This window comes from Passer domesticus, chromosome 5 (assembly GCF_036417665.1).
Source record: "Passer domesticus isolate bPasDom1 chromosome 5, bPasDom1.hap1, whole genome shotgun sequence".
NCBI lineage: Eukaryota > Metazoa > Chordata > Aves > Passeriformes > Passeridae > Passer > Passer domesticus.
This window is the reverse complement of record NC_087478.1, coordinates 5853304-5870674: the sequence shown is the minus strand read 5'-3', so window position 1 is coordinate 5870674 and position 17371 is coordinate 5853304. Positions and strand designations below refer to the sequence as shown.

Below are 17371 nucleotides of genomic sequence, written 5' to 3'. Positions count from 1 at the left end.
AGGGGAGTTGCGGGGCGAGCTCTGTGAATAGGGGGCTTGCCGGGCTTTTGTCTCTTCTCTTTCCTGTCTCTTTTTTTTTTTTTTTTTTCCTTTCTTATTTTTCAAAACTATGCTCGTGAATGCAACTCGGCAGAGGAGCGACAGCAGTTGCCTCCAAGAGGGGAGTAACGCATCACTCCTCCTCGACAGAGATGACCTTTGTAAATGAGTTTGCCTTTTGGAGTAGACAGCCATATTTTGGTGTGAATTTCCAGCTGGAGGCTCTCATTGTGTCTGTGTGTCTGTGCGTGCTCCCCGGGGAGCCAGCCGGGGGAGCGTACCTGCGGCACGGGGACGGATGGGGACACCGGGCTACCCCTGGTGTTTCCAGCAGCACGGGGGGCACTGACCAGCAAAATGGGTGATTTTGTGCCCAAACACCCTGCTAGGGTGCCAGACCTCTTGTTGTGGACCCAGACCAGAAAGCTGTAACAGAGAGTGAGTGTGCAGGGCTAAGGAATTGCTGCACTTGTCTGCTGCCTTCTCACGCTCTCAACTCTCTTTAAAGGTTTGACAGTAATCCTCAGTATTAAAGAAACTTGAATTCCAGTGAGGAAAAGACAGAGGAAAACTAGGGATGGCTTAGTTTGTAAAATTTCTTCCCATGCCATTATTTCTTTGTGGTCCTGGGGGATAGACTGAATCCTGATTGCATTTTATTTAGTCACTGCTTCCATCCCATGTGGTAACTGCCTTGGGTAAATCCTTCTGATTTCAGTCCATCACCACATTCAATCCAACTCTGTTGTATTGTATCTCAAGACTGGGAGAATTGGAATTGGCAATTCTTGCTGGCAACAGGGTGTCTTTGTATGTCTTAGATGCAAACAGTTTTGAAGGGGCAGTCAGACCAGACTTGCTTTCTATAAATGCCAGACTTTAAAAAAATCAGAGAAATTGTCTGGTCCAGCCCCTGTGCTGAAGCAGATCAGCTAGTCTGGTCTCTCAATTACATCCCTGCCATTCACTATCCTAAATTAAAGGCTCTTCAATGATTTAAAGTCTTTTCAATATTAAAACCAAGAAAAGTGATTTAAATAAAAATAATTTGCCAGCAAATGTCTGCACTGCAATTCTCCAGGGGAGTAATTTTTTTTTCCACTTTAATTCAGTTTTTTTGTCTTGAACAGTAAGTTGATAATTTAAAAAAGAACCTGCCAACTTCATATAGATCTCCATTACCAAGAACAATGCTATGGGCAGTTTTTAGAATGAAAGATTTATAAGGGATTATAAACCCAGCCATTCATATCTCTCATTACTGAGGAATACATACATTAATGTTAGGCTTTGCAAGGCATTTCCCAGTACTATTTTTTAAAAATCAGATAATAGAGGAAACCTGTAGCAGCTGCCCAACATTTCCATCTCATTTCCATTATTAGAAAACATAACTTTCATCTTTTTAGCTGATGTTTCCATTCTGCTCCTCTAACCAGGCTTGAAATGACTGCTGAAAGCAGTCTCTCCCAGGACTGGTGAGTTCTCAGGCTGATGGGTGGATTACAGTCAGACTTGTGTAGTATCAGCACCTGCAGCATGTGTGAAGCTATAAAAATGACAGAGTAGAGTAAGGGAAGTGGTCCAGGACTGGGTATTCTGTTTGTTCATCGGATCTGCTTCATAGCTGGAGTGTAAATCCCAGTAACACCATCCATAAAGTGTAATCTCAATTGCCACTGTCAAGTAATTTATTGATCCTATAGAAGAGTATGCTTGGGAATATAGACATGATCCTTTGGATCACAATCTGCCTTAATATTAGAGAAAGAGAGAGATTCTGACCTCCTTTGTGTGTGGGAAAAGCTTCTCAAGCCAAAGAAATGTGATTTTAAATCAGCTATTGCAATGATGTAAGATCAGCGGGGTTCTCTGGAAGATCCAGATCCTGACGTTGGTGTTACGTTGCTGTTAATCCAGAGTAGCTCCATGGCAGCTGATGGAGATATTCAAACAGACTCTGTGAAATAAAGGTCAGGATTTGGCCCTTATGTCTTCACCTTTGAGAGAAACAACAACGCACAGATCGCTTGAATAGATTTGAAAACTTATCTCATTTCCAAGATGCTTCACGGCTGGCAGTGGCTCCCTGCTCCTTGCCAGAAAATCAAGTGTAAAATCTATTAATTCCCCAAATACAATGTTAGTATGTGATGACTACACAAAAAAATTTGACAACAGCGAGGCTGCCGAGACCCCTGCCTGTTCCACTCCCTGATACTGCCTCGTTTATCCTCCTCTATTCCCCCGTCTGTCTGATCCCATCTGTTGTCACTTGTTCTACACTAAGGCTGAAAATGTTGGGGGCTAGTTAGAAGTTTTTTTGTCCTTTGGTTTGTTCAGTGACATGAAGGACAATGGGCTTCTGGTCATTTCTGGCAGAGCTGCCTGGAAAGAGCCTGGAGCATCTGGGAGCTCCAAGACTTGAACCTGTGGGAAAACATTTCCCTGCCACAGTGAAATGCAAATAAAGACTCCATTTCATCCTTAGAGTCCCAAGCAGCTCTATTTAGCCTGCTCAAATCTAGACAGAAAACCAAAACCAAAGAATTTTCTTTGTTTCCATGGGTAAGAAGGAGCAGGAGCTGACTCTGCAGGCACTTCTCACAGTCTGTCACCAGCAGGTGAGGACAGCCTACATCTGCCTCTGATAGCAAAATGCAAGCGTCCCTGGAATTAAAATGAGGTCTAAATCCCTGCAGGTGGGCTTGGGTGAATCTCGTGGTGACACCTGAAAATAAGATTGCTGTCAGCTCTTTGGTCCCTATTGTTCACAGAGGTTGTCACTCCACTGACAGAGGGACAGGTGGGCACATCTTGGCTAAAGAAGTCCAGTTTATTGTGCAGGAGAGGCTGGAGCTGAGGCACTGGACAGGGACATGGACACCATGTCCTCACTGCTCCAACCAGCTCCATGGCAGGGCTTGCCAGCAGAGGGCTGGGAATGTACAGCCAGCAGCCTATTTCATAGAGGACTTGTTTCTCATTCCACAGGGTAATAACCCATTTGGTTGCTGGGCCGTGCTGGGTGATCATACAGTGGGTACTTTAGAAACTCATTAAAATATTTGGTAAATTGGGTATTAAACACTAAGCACGTTACTGTTTAATGGACTCCACTGCAGCAAGCCGTGGGTGGTTAAAACATTTCTGCTTTTGTATAACCAGGGTGCACAGATGCAGGCATTCTAGGGAAGGGGAAGGGATACATGGTAAAATGGGCTGGCATATCAAAATTGAAGCAGATGAGTAGAATGCACTGAATGGCAAAGTTACTGCATTTTTTGTGCCCATGATTGAATTTCACTTGATTAGAAGTAATGGGTGGGTTGTCAATATTTGGTAGGTTAATAGAGGTACTTATAAATATTACCAGAACCAGTTAAATTCTGTAGCCCAGGATGTCTGAGCCCCTGTTTTCAGAGCAAATGAATGTACACAATAGCAATGTCCCCATGCCACCTTAAGAGACTGTGAAGTTGATTGAGTACCACAAAGTGAAAAGAATGAAGAAATGCATAAATATTGCAGTCCTTTTGTTAGCCTCCATTTTAATTTGTTTTATAATCCTCAACACATGCACAATTTGCCTTAACCCTCAGTGCATCGCCTTCAGCAAATTACACTGGCATAAGAATTTCAGTAATTTTAGTTTCTCTGTTGCTGACACTTGCCAGTGCATGCTACTGAATTTGCAATGAGCACCTGGCTCGAACCACGCAGAGCTGGCTACTGCTCTATTTTCCTTTCAGAAGCCTGTGTTTGGTGCTTTTTTGTTTATCAAAGCACTGCTTCTCTTTCAGAGCGGCTGAAAGAAGTTTTTCAATGAACTTTTCGTCTGTTCAGAAACACACGCGGAGGGTAAATGGAGATTAATTACTGTCGAATTTACCAAGCTTTGCATCCAAAGATAATGAATTTTAAGTGTTCCTGTGTACAGCAAATTCAGCAAGGGAACTCAGTAAATAAAGTGTGTAGTATTTAGATAGTACTCTTTAAGCATTAATGGGGCTGCTCTCGTTTATTGAATCTTATTAACTTTATCTGTTTATTGTAGATTTTGGGGATTAGCAAACTCCCATGGTGTTACTGTTGGTTTGTTAAACCCTGTTGGCTCTGCTTTCAAAGCCACATAGTTTTTGACCACTGGATCTCTCACAAAGAATGGCTAAGTTGTCCTTGTGCCTTACTTAGAGAAGTTCACAGAGGCTCAAAGCAGAGAAACTTTGGAAAGTACACTATACCCTGAGAATCCTAAACAGCAAAGGCTGTGACAGCTGGTCTTTGAGATTGTTGGGGAGGAAGTCAGGAGGGGAAATTACCCCTGGGAAAGCAAAGTCTGGAGTCTGAGTTACACCTGTGGATTGCTGTAGTCTTTCACCCTTCTTGGATGGCACTGAAAAGAAGTTTATATAAGCAGGTTTTTTTTGTGCAGCTGCATGCTGCAAAACATTTGAACAGATTCAAAACTTTCATCTCTCAAACTATCCTGCAGAAGTTCAGGTTAGGATCTTGCACTGTCTGGACAGCTATGAATATTAAAATCACTTTACAGCACTCTTGTAGAAGCCAAGAGGCAGAATAATTCCTTTACGTATGTTGTGAAACCAGTCCTGGTGTTTTTAAGAATACCAAAAGACCAAAAGACTAAAGCTGCCCCCATCCCTCCAAAAGCATTCATGTTGCTCCTATGGAGTCTAAGATCCCTGCTTTGATACAACTGAGTGTTTTTCACTCTCCTTTTGAGTATCCCACCATGACAGACACACTCTGGTGCTGATGACACCTACAGAGTGAGATTTCCAAAGCCATTTATTTCTGGGGCTTCTGGTCTCCCCAGTGGAGTAACCTCACATAGGCAGCATGAACACAAACACAATATTCAGATTCCAGTGCAACCACCCACAGACACAGGAAGCTTATAGCATGAACTGGGAAGTGCTGGTGTTCCCTCAGCAGCCCTTGCACAGGGCCCCTGCTCAGGCTGTTGAGCAGCTGAAGGGGTACTTCCTTCCCTGCCTTATTATCAGTTTGACATGGAGGTTAATGAGGCCATATGTAATTCTCTGAGCTCGTAGATAGTTAAAAAGAAAGGCCATTCAAGAAATAATGAAGTCCTGTGTTGGCTACTGTTAATCATAATTTAATAAATACCTGGGAGAGAGGATGTAGGGGCATAACTCAGAGCAGAGTTTGGCTTTGGAACAACTGTACCATAACATTATGCCTCTGGAAAAGCAGAGCAGTTTTTGTTCTGTAACATTTCCTAAACCCATTCAGATTTAAAGACGATATATCACTGAACATAAATCTGAAAGGTTATTTTTCCTCCCGGGCTGTGCTTTGCAGCAGAGCAGCGAGCTCCATGCCTGACTGGGCCCTGCACTCATACCCAGCCACACCAGGGGTGGGTTATTTACTGTCCAGAGAGGGTGTCCTGGAGCTGGACACTGCACTGCTAACAGGAATTGCACTGCAGAGCAGCAGGAGCTCAAAATCCAGCACAGGGACTTGTGTGCTTAGTGCTGGCTTGTGAGAACACAATCCCTGTCCCCAAATGCTCCCTACTGAAGGTTAGGAGGAAATAGGAGAATTTTGCCTCAGTTTTTAAGGAGGAAGGATGGCGGTTGAGATTCTGGTATTTCATCCAGGACCCAAAGCCTGGGGGATGCTGCCCATTCCCAGCATCCTCAGGAGCACAACTGAGTCCAACCTACACTATGCTAGGATCTACCCTTGGCTGCACACCAGGCTGAGTGGGCTCAGCTCTTGCTGAGCTCTCCCATGACTACCAGACAGCCCCTGAGATGAACCAGGATAATCACAATGCTGGATTGCTTTGTCTTTCACAGACAGTTTGATCCCCTCTCTGCCACCACCAGCTCAGCATCAGGACCACACTGCAGGGAGGTGCAGTTAGGCTTGGCACACTGCTGTGTTGAGGACTGGAATGATCACAGCATGCCTTGGGGACCAAAGCTCTCACATTGTGTATCAAATAGCTGGATACACACTGGATCCTTTCAGGAGATGGAAATAGGAACTGCTCCCACATGCCCTGCTCACTTCCCAGTGCCCAACACCATGTCCCAGCTCAAACCATCCTGCACCCTGGCCTCAGTTGTCCATGTCTTGCTCAGCCTGTGCAAAACCAGGCTGTAGGTGAGGTGCTCAGGAAGGTCTGACTTTCCCTAAACCTTCATGCGGCTTCACTTGCTGAAAGTGCCAAAAGACTTTCTCTTGGCCTCCATGGGACCTCATAGAAAAGCACACTGGGGGGCTATAAAAAGACTATAGAGGTACAAAAATAAAATTAATAATAGCAATCATATCAACAACAACAACAACAACAACATACTACTACTAATAATATTTTAAATGCAGTATGGCAAGGCACAGACTGGAGGAAAGAAAGCTGATGATGGTGGCACTGACAGCATAAAGCTTGCTAGCTCAGTGTGTGGGTCACGGGCATTTTTAGGAAGTGCAGAGAAAATACACTGGTGAACACTCATTTTCTCAGTCATTTCATTATTTTACTTAATGGCAGCTATTGTCGAGGCAATTTGCCATCCTTTTCAAAAGCAGAACTCAGACAGAGACACCCACTCTTTAGCTGTGAATCACAGGTTGCATTCCCTGGGGAAGGTCACAAAGTCTTAACTGCTGCAAATATGGGAAAGCTGAAAAAAATGAGAAAGATTTTAGTGGGATGATTGTGGAGCAAAAAATGATGGTTGCCCCAGAAAGCAGCCTGGTACTTATCTATGGAGGAAAACAGCTGTCCTGCACATCTGCCTGGTGTATTAGGTCATTCTGAAGGCAGTGATAGTAGGGAGTGCATGTATTTAGTGTTTGGGACTACATGGAAGGAAATAAAGCACTTGCATGATGCACATTTCATGTAAAAAATGTCTGATCCATGACCAGTGCATAGCAGCATAGCTCTGAGCACCCCAGCATGGACTTCAGTAATGCTCAGCTATTTCTTACAGTTTTTTACTGGGTTTGAAAAAATGTAAAATATGTGTGCAGCTGGGCATGTGGGCTTTCTTCCTGAGAGCACACACCTAATGTACCTTAGCTTGTCCAGCATGCCTCCTTTATCTACATTGCAGTATAAACCCCACCAAATCTGTGAGACCAAAACTCTGACCCCATTTGGAATTCAACCAGCAAGACAAAAAATCCCCAGCCCTTCAGGTTGCTCCAGTTCAGAGGAGAGCAGAGGACAGATGCAGGTGTCTTTTTGATGTGAATTATAAGCATATTACAATACCAATAAACATACAAAGTCCTGTTTCCCTGACCACAGCAGATATCAAACAAATGAGAGAGCAGTTTCCCTCTTCAGGGAAACTTTCATGCAACATTCATCCACACCTGTTTTTGCTTGGTGTCTTGGTCCTTGGCTTGGTTATCCTGTGAGAGAGTGATTTCCCACTCCCTCATACAGTCACAAGGTATCACAACACATGGCAGACCAGCTAAGGGACTCACTCTCTTCTTCTCTTCAAGCTCCAAGTCCCCATTTTGGTGATTTGCTTGGGGTTTTTTAGGGAAAGCCCTGGATCTTTTTGTGCAGGAGCTCAGCTGTTGTGGCAGTGTTGTATTGCAGCTTCCCAGCACCCAACATGTTCAGAGCAGGAAAATCTCCCCAAACGCAGCTGTCCTGAGGCAGAGCTATTGACCTGGGTTCCACACAACAGGCTGAGCAGCTATTTAAGGCTGATTCAGTAGGAAATGCAGTATAAATACCAGCAGTAAAAATGCACCCCTCCTTCCCCCCCCGCCCCCCTACAAAATCTTGTTCATGGCTCTCCCGTGCAACAAACACCAGAGGAAAGTGGTGGCTCTCAGGACATGACACAGGGTCCCCTGGGCCACAGCACTGATGAGGCACAGCCCAAAGCAGCAGCCAAACCCATTCCAGTCCCTCTGGAAACAGGCAGATACCATCACCCTTCTGCTCTTGGTGGCACAAGCACTTGCAAAGCTTGGCTGTGCTGAAGGAACATTAAAGGTAGAAGACATCTCCTGGGTAGGCAGCACTCAAACCACTTGGGGCTTTGAAGACAGGAGGTCAAAAACAATATATCAAGTCAGTTATCAGCCAGTTCTCTCTTCCCTTCCTCCCCTCCCTCTGGCTCAGAACTGCAGGAGCTCAGGTCCTTTGATGTAAACCTGTCAGACACTTTGGTCTCTTCTCTGCCCTGCCCTATTCTTGCACACACACATTTGTGTGAGATTTTAATTATAGGCATGAGCATATTGGTAAGAAAACCCTTCCTTAATTACACGCTCAATTAATTCCAGTAACTTAGGAGTTGAAATACGAAGTTAGGTGAAATTATTACTGCTTCATCTAAAGTTGAATCTCTCTGTGGCCAGGTTCTGAATAATACTGTGGAAGTAATTTTTCTGTAGAAAAATGGATTTCATTTAGAAGAGATTAAATTGTTTTGGATAGAGGGAGTTAGAATATTATCTGGTACCACTGATATTCTTTTCCAGAAAGATTAATTACTTATAAGCCTAATCTTTTCAGCAAATACTCCATGATCAGGCCAAAGAATTATATGGCACAAATAAGACAATATTTAGCCTCATTAGGGCTGGCACAACCCCTCCCCTAGTGTATTATGGTTTTTAGAGAGAGATCAGGTGAGATGAGAGATTAAATGTGTCTTCATAACATCAGATACCTCTCCATGGCACCAGAGCCTCAAGGCTCACACCCTCACTGGAATTTGGGTGGCACTTCTGCTCCTACTGATGGCACCCTGGTAGGGATGGCTGAGAAATACCTAGGCTGGAACCTGCTCATCTGAGCTTTAAGCCAGGATCTGTTCTTGTCTCTGTTAAAATGGTGACTCCCAATGTGTTGCATCCCTGGGATCCAGGCTGACACAGCAGAGTGGGATAAAAGGCTCAAGTGGAGGGGAAACACAGTCCTAGCTGGAATAAACAGTCTAGGAGGAGGGGAGGGTGTGGACAGAGGATTAGGGCTGGAAAAAGGAGTTTGAGAAGAGGCAACCAGGACTAAACAGATAAGTTCTGGAGGCAGAGGTGAGATGGAGCATTTGTGCCCATGGCATGGAAACCCCCTTCAGCCCAAACCCCCTGTCCCAGCTGGATGTGGGTGGTAAAATGACTCCTGTAAAGCTGCTTTTTAAAGAGGGAACACCATCAAGATGCAAAGTTGGGAAATACTGGAGCAAGGGACATCCCTACAGCCCTATCCCACCTAACAGTGCAGTCCCACAAATGTTTTTTTCATGGGTTTCTTCTTGTCTCCTGCATAAGATGGACAGTGCTCAGACAATGAGCAGCTAACCCTTATTTTGTATTTTCTTCATTTTCTACCAAATAACCTTAGGTCTGATTTACTGAATACTGCCCTGAAAACAGAATTATTCATTTTCTTGTGTATTTTTTTCTGAAACAATTACAGTAGTATCAGAGTTCATCAAAACCTGTAATCCTACTCTGGTGTGTCTCTGTTTAACTGATGTAGAACGAGCCATAGAGGAATCATTTAAGGTCTCTTTCAGTTTTTGGCCATTTCTGACTTTTGTATATCCTCAACACCATACAGCACTTTCTGTGTTCATTGTATCTCTCACCATTTCCTTCTGGTAGAGCCCAGGCTTTCTTCAAGTCATGTGCTAGGAGTGTCTCTCAGAAACCCAAAAATAAAGCTTAGATATCAAGGATTATTAGTAAAAGTTTGGGATATATGAGTCACTCATCACCATACATCTTCACCCAAAGACTTCACCTTCTGCAGCACTCCCCAGCTTCACTGCTTGTGCACCTTCTGTCTGCCACAAATGCCAAGGAGCCCTTTAGAGAGCAGACACCTTCCCTGATTCATCCTTAAGGCAGCTCCACCCCACACAAGGAAGAAGGAAAATGTGGGTGCAGAGGTTAGGGTGAAGGGAGCATCTGATCATGCAATCAAAAATTGCATCATGAAACATCCACTCTTGCCTAGCCTTTTCTAACTTTTCACCCTGATATCCACCCAATGCAGTGTGTAATATCAGCAAGCACATGACTGCTGTCACCTGGCTATTTTTTACTTAAGCTAATGTTATTCATTCCCTCTAAGAATCCCAGATAAATTGACTGCAGTTAGTAATTTCTCCTTGCACCTTTTTGGAGTAACCCAGGCTGACAAAACAGACAGCTGTGGGAGTAGGTGTGAGCAGGGCTGAACTGACTGTGTGAAGATGCTGGGCAGCTTTGAATGCACAAATGAAAACACAGCACTGTGGAAAACCATGTGCTGAGGGTGGGGAGGGAATTGTGTGCTCGCATTTGCATCTCTCTGTATGCCATCTTTGCCTGGAATAAATATCTTTGTCCACATGAAAGCTGAATCTGATTACTTTTCCCCACTTGATAGGGCAGTAAAGAAAGTTTTGTGAAATGGGTGTGACTTTTATGATGTGTTGCAACTCATTTTTAGAAATATGTGTCTGCATATGCCAGTAGTTACCCTATTTTAAATCACTCTTGTGCATTTACTAATGATCTTTGCATTCTTGTTGAGTGAACATTTTCTGGTTAGTAAGCACCACATTATTATTGAAGTAGACTGTCAGGTAAATTGAGAAGAAAAAAATTAACAAAAAAGTATTTTTTGGCATTTCTTTAACCTCCAACCAGCTCTTCACAAGTTCTAAGTACTTTTCTTCTATTTTTGGCTTACAGCACAGTTTTGTCACGTGTGTCTGGGTTTGAGGATTTTTTGAGCATCCCTTTAAATGGGTGGTAGCAGTGTGCTGGTGCCTCAGCAAGTGCAGGGGAAACATCAGCCACATATTTCAAACCTCTCCCACAGACATGACAAACCTCTTTTGCCAAGTGAGCTGGCTTTTCTCCTGGATACAGCAAGAAGAAAAGGGAAAGGTTGCAGAACAAGCAGGTGAATGGGACTACAATAGTGTAGGGTCAAAGGCTTCCCTGGCAAAACTCCTGAAACTCAGTAGAGATAAATTCTAGTTTCTCATGCACTCAGCCCAGTCCCAGACTTTTGGGTTGGAATGACTCACATTAATATGGGAACATTACACATGTACAGAAAGATGGTAAAATTGTTTAGAAGGCTATCAAAGGCTGGGAAACAACAAGTATCAATGCAGAAAAAAACCCCAAAAACTCAAGAGAAGATAACATTTTTCAATCTGGGCAGAAAAAGAGAAGGGGCTTCTTTTTCTTTTCTTCTTTTTCTTTTCTTCTTTTTTTTTTAATTCTTTTCTCTTTCTTTCCCTACGGAAAATATGCACACCATTAAATCAGCTTAAATCATTAATCTTCCCTGGGAGATATCGCCCACAGAACAAACAGGGAGATGAAATAAAGCTACATTGCCTATTACGTATGTTGTAAAAGAATTAGTGTCAAAAAACGAAGCCCAAAGGGAATGAAATGCAGGGCAGAGAGTCAGTGATGCAAACTTGTGTTGTACCACCACCCTTGAGGGAGCTGTTCCTTGAAGGAGCTGTGCCAGTTTGAATTCAGCCAAGAGTGTGGTCACTCCTTTGTCTGTATGATGCTCCAGAAAGTGCAGAATAAGGACCAAGAACAAGGAATTATTTAAAACTAATTTCCAGCAAAAAAAAAAATGATAAATTCAACAAACAAAACCAAAACCAAACTGAATGTCAGGACCAAGGAGAGATTCATGCCGATTCACAAAATGAAAAACACAGAAATATTTCCAAACCCTAAAAGAAGCACTTAAAGACTCTCAGAAGCAAAAATTATAGCTGAACATTTACATTAATTTGACAGAATTTATCTACTCTTCTGCTCCATAAAACCTAAGTGCAATATTTAACCTGCAACACCCAGTGAGGTCTGGTGTGTGTTACTTCCCAGCCCCAACAAGGCTCACAGATGTGCTCTGGAATTCTGAATGTAAGATACAGTGGGGTCTGTGGGCTGAAGGGAAATCACTATTACACAGTAATCAATGCTGTGCATCTTGCGTGGCTTCTCTGGCATCCTACCACAGCTGTTGGGGTTTTTTAAATTTGAATAAGGTCATAGTTTGTTTGTGGGGTTTTGATTTGAACAGATTTTCTTCCTTTTATGATGATGGCAGCACTCCTAAATTAGCCAGCAGTGCTGAAGCCTCAATATACACATTTTAGCACTGGGGGATAAATGCACTAATGGTGGCAGAGAATGTAATTCTCCAAAAAACAGTGCAGCTGAAAGTGCAGTATTTTTAATTCATTTATTCTATATATTTTGTGGCTTTTTAAATGTAGGAGTGAGGCAGGGAGGGGTGGTACCAAGTGCTTTTCTCCCTATAATATGTTGATAAAGAGGATAGACACAGTCCTGTCCATGCCAGACTTGCAAAGCCAAAGACTTTTACCATTCCTAGGTAGTCCTAGAGATTGACCGTCTGGACACAGCTTGGGATGGACCATGGAGCCAAGATCCCTCTGCCAGACAGTAATGGGACTCACTGAGTCTCTAAGAGCAGCACAGGGTGGAAATTTGGCTTAAAATTTCCCTGTCAAAGCTTTTCCAGTCTGCTTGCTTCCAAGATGTCTTGGTCAAAGCATGACCATTCCTCTCTCATTTCTCTCAGTCTAAGTCAAGGCTGCAGCAGTAGCTCAGAGCACTCAGCTGATGGATTCCCCAGGAGCAGAGGCTCTGTGGTAGCCCAAAGAAGCTCACCCACAGGGGCCCAGCACCCCAGAAGTTCTCTGGTGGAGAGGACTTTGTCATGGCAAGGTCTTGGCCCTGGTCCTTTGGAACTTTTAGGTCCTTTGGTTTGATACCAAGGCCCTGAGGAACACTGGCATCCTTGCTGCTCAGTGTCTCGGCTCTTCCTCAGGAGGGATGAAGAATTTGATACTCATTTATTGTCAGCCATCACAGGGATCTAGATGATGGGCCTTTTTCTGGGAGCAGGGGTTACAAACACCCTAAAGAGTGTGGGTAACCCCAGGTCTCCAGGTCTCAGGCAGAACAGGTCAGAAGTGAAATCAGCATTTTCCAGTCCAGCACCACCAGTTCCCCATGCTCCCTCGTCACCATCTCCTTCCAGCAAATAGGGACTTTCAGTTTTCCACTGCGGCCTCAGAAACCTCTTCGTGTTGGCTCCCTGCCCAGCTCTGAATCGTCCTCACAGATTTGTACAAATGCTGTTGAAATAACACACTCCCATGGATAACACCCCATAAACTTCTGCTGCCTCCTCCCACCGCCCTCGCTGCGAGATGGGGAATGTCAATGCCTCGAGGGCATCCTCTTAATTGCATGGCACCCATCCAATGGCAGCATATGCACAAATTAGCTGTGACTGCTGGGGCTCCCGGGGCTGGGGCTGCCTGGGAAGGCCTGTGCTGCTGCTGTGGCACATACAGGAGGTAATTCCACAGAGGACTCAGCCATGGTTTGGCATCAGTCCTCCAACACAAGATTTTCTGGCTTGATTCTAAAAGAATCTCTGGTGATAACGGGGTCCTCCAGCCAGCTGATTATGAGAGACTAATTAATACCTGGCATAGTGTTAGGGTATCCCCTACCTTATATAGAAAGGCAGAAGAAAGTGGAAGGATATTTGAGTGAATGAGCAAGTCTCAGTGAGGAAAAAAGGAGAATGATTGAATTACATCTGTACTATTCCAAATGTGATTGTTTGTAGTCCCTCAAGGCCGTGGATGCCTTCTAACTGAATTGAAAAACAATGAAGGGAATAAAGAAAAAAAAGCAATGTCTGTCAATCTGAAGTGATACCACTGTTGTATTTGTTGCTTTGGCAGAGAGAGCTCTCTTTGAGTTTGTGGTGTGCTCAGAGAAAGCAACCTCCTTTGTCAAGAACTCACAGAACACCAACCCTCACATTATCCCAATGCCATATGAAAGCTGATCAAATCCCAAATATTGCTTATTCCCCTCTGAAACTGGCATTCTGAGCTGGCTAGGAGGTTTTTCCTGGGGATTTGTTTGACAATCTTCCAGGCAAGAAGGAAAACTCTCCTCCAGTCTGATCCAGCTCTCTTTTTCTGGAGGTTTCACGGTGTCAGATTTTTGCTCACTGGGACAAAATCTTGGGTCACTCCTGTGCTTTAGGCAACGCAGCAGAGCTTTGGTAGAAGGGTTTGGAGGCTGGCTAGGAGCTGTGTTCACCTGTCATGAGGCAGCCACAAACTCAAACTGTGCAATTATTGATGTGGTGGCCAGCAAAGTGCTCAGGAGGAATAAAACAAGGAAGCTTCCAGGCAGCTGTATGAAAATAGAGCCAGATGAAAAGTGAGCCCTGAAAGGTAGATGCTCTGAGATGGAAAGGGTGGGTGTGAGCTTCTGAGGATTGCTGGATGCAGAAATGCTTGTAGTTGAACCTTGCCTGACATGCTTGTTGCTTCCTTGGCCTTAGGGAGATTACTTAACCTATGTTTTTCTCTCCCCCAGTTTTCTACACTGAAGTTGTAATACCTGCCCACCTACACACCTTTCAAAAGAATATTCTGAAGCTCTGTCTGTTTGTAAACTGCTCAGGAAACAGCATATGCCAAACTATCTCAGTATATAGTAAATTTTTTTTTAAAATTAGGCTTGGAAGGCTCTCAGGCTTGGACAGAAAACAGGCACTGTTCACTGTATGAGTATGCACAAACTATTCTCAATATTTCAAAGAGGAGATTTGACTCCCAGGTAAACAGCTCCTCTCTCAGTGTTCATCTAGTCTTACCCTTAAAGAGGTTTTTCTAAGCCCACTCATTTCTTCCTGCAGAGTAAACCAGATTGTCCCTCTCTTGTAATTAATCCCTGCCCTATCTTACACCTTTCCATCACAATCTGTTTCACAGCCCCTCAGGCTTCTTTTCTTTTCTGGACCACAGAAACCTGAATAACTTAACCTTTCTTCACTGGTCATGTTTTCTAAACCATAATCATTCCCATTGTTGTCTTCCAGAAATTGGCAAATATTTTATTAGAAGGTGGTGTGCAAATGTGGACACATTACATTATTCTTGTAATATAGCATTTTGGTTTTGATTCATGTGCACTTTGGGATTCAAAACACGATTTTTGAAATTATTTTTTCCATGTCATCAAGATTTACCCAGCTGGTAAGCTACTGTTTTTGTTGTGAAACCTCTCACATTTTTTTCTAATTTGTCAGCCTCTGATATGTTTCTCTCTGCACACACCAAAATGCCAATTTTTATTGGCAAAGTGTTGTAAAATATAAGAGAAAATGCTATTATTGCTACAGTTTTACTTTAACCCCACCAATAAAAATTAATGTAAAATAAAATAAAAGCCCTGACATAAAATGCTTTAAAAGCCTGTGAGCAGGATATTCATCTCTGTTACATTTTATAGGGTTTAGAGAGACTATAATCCCCATGAATTTAGGGTTCAATCTTTATCATGTGTAAAGATATTTGCTTTGACTCCACATGTAACAATGATTCACAGCAGGAAAGAAACCAGCCTTTAACCTCCCCTGCAAGCCATAAAACTGAGACTCTGCACACTTTGGACCAGATCTTCTTACCCTGAGGACCTCAGGAGGGAGCAGCACAAGTGGTGGGAGGAGATGACCTCTCTGCATCTCTGAGCGTGACCTGGATTTCTCTTTTCTGGGACAAGTAATAAAACCTTGGCACAGAAGTGCAGCTCAAACTCCCCCTGTTTCAAGCATGAAATAGTGGAGCTATCTGCCAAGTCCTCAGTGTTGTAAGTAGTTTCATAAGGTGCTGATATTTTAGTCCTGGCCATCAGATCCAGGTCAAGTTTGTGGCCAAAGGCTACAATCCCAAATCCTACACCAAGCTTCACTGCAGATCTTCCCATTATGCTTCCAGTGACTCCATCACACCCAGCAGCAGCAGGAGCCAACATTTAGTCCTTGATCCAAGCCCAAAATTCTGCTTGGCTCCTGGTCAGACATTGCATGCTGGGACATATAGTCCTTGCTGGAGAATTAAGGGAAAAGAGACACAATCTGGTAAATAACCCATAAATTAAGCCCTGTGCAGGGGCTCTTGGCAGCAGGCTGGTGAAACACTTAGCTGAGGAAAATTTGGTCCTTATCATTGCTCCGTGTGAAGCTACAAAGTAGCTTGCATATTGATTATTTACTAATCAGGAAATGTACTTTAACAAGTTTATTCCTGTATGAACTTCTCAGGCGTGCAGATGCTTAAAGCAGGTTACATTGCTACCAATTGTATTTTTAATTGCTGTGTTTAGAGAGTCTCATTGATCTAATCAGAGCTAAATAAGCCCCATGGTACTTCCCCTAGTAAAGTTTACTGAGGATGTGTTTCTTTCATTTGCTGAAAATGAAGCCTTCTGCTGTGCTGTGCCTGGTCAAACGCAACACCAGTGAGCAGAGGGTGACTCTCCATCCTTTAATAAATTTGTTTTTTCTGCAGTTCAGAATTCTTGTCACCCAGGCAGCAGGAAAGCAGCTGGGTGACATTATCAGTAATTGCTTAATATTGTCATTGCATTTGCTTACAAGGAAAAAAAGCCACAGACTATCAATCAGCCAACAGAATATTCATAGTCTATGATAACACTAAGTGCTTTTTGAATGTCATGGCAACAGTCACACAAGCAACATGATCTTGTACTTGATTACTTCCTGCTGCATTCCTGATACTGTCCATAAAGCTCCATTAATTTTGCTCTGTTTTTTTTTTTATTATTTTAATATATTTGATTTGTGTTTGGCAAGTGTGCAAAACAGACAGTACCTTTTCCCAGAGCCTCCCAGTGAGCAGGAACTCTCAGGGTATTTGCAGCTCTTCTGTAGCCTAAATGTGTCTTATACAGGACCCAGCATTCCTGAGTGCATTTTAGAAATTATGTCTGGATTATTGCAGCAGGTAATCTCTAAAATCAGATTTAAACCTGACTTCTGCGAAAAAGATTTAGGATAATCTCATTAAATAATTTGTCAGAAGGGCCTTTCAGACAAGGGAAAATAAATTGATTTGTCTAAGACACATCTGCACCTGACTCATTCTCTGTCCTAGTGGCCTTTGTTTTTCAATTGCTTTATCTCATTCAAATTTGTGACTTTATGGATTTCAAGGGCCAGGAAACATTAGTAGCCTTCTGCATCAGAAAATAATCCCGTGATTTCTGTATCAAGTCCATAACTTTTGAAAAGCAAGTGGCATATGCTTTTGAAAGAGTTTCTTGGAAATCTGCAGCTGGTCAATATGCTGCTATATTCCCCTAGTAGGTTGCTGTAGATATTAGCAAACATTCTTCTTAACAACATAAAAAATAACCAACAAAATGAAACAAGGAAAAAGGTGATATCTTTATTTGCAGTCTA

At 43.2% G+C, this 17371-nt stretch overlaps 1 protein-coding gene across 4 annotated transcripts in view; it reads left to right on the top strand.

The window, feature by feature from the left end:
* FRMD4A (FERM domain containing 4A) overlaps window positions 1–17371 on the top strand; it is a 356537-nt gene that overhangs the window by 84313 nt on the left and 254853 nt on the right. The gene's annotated exons all lie outside the window — the stretch shown is intronic.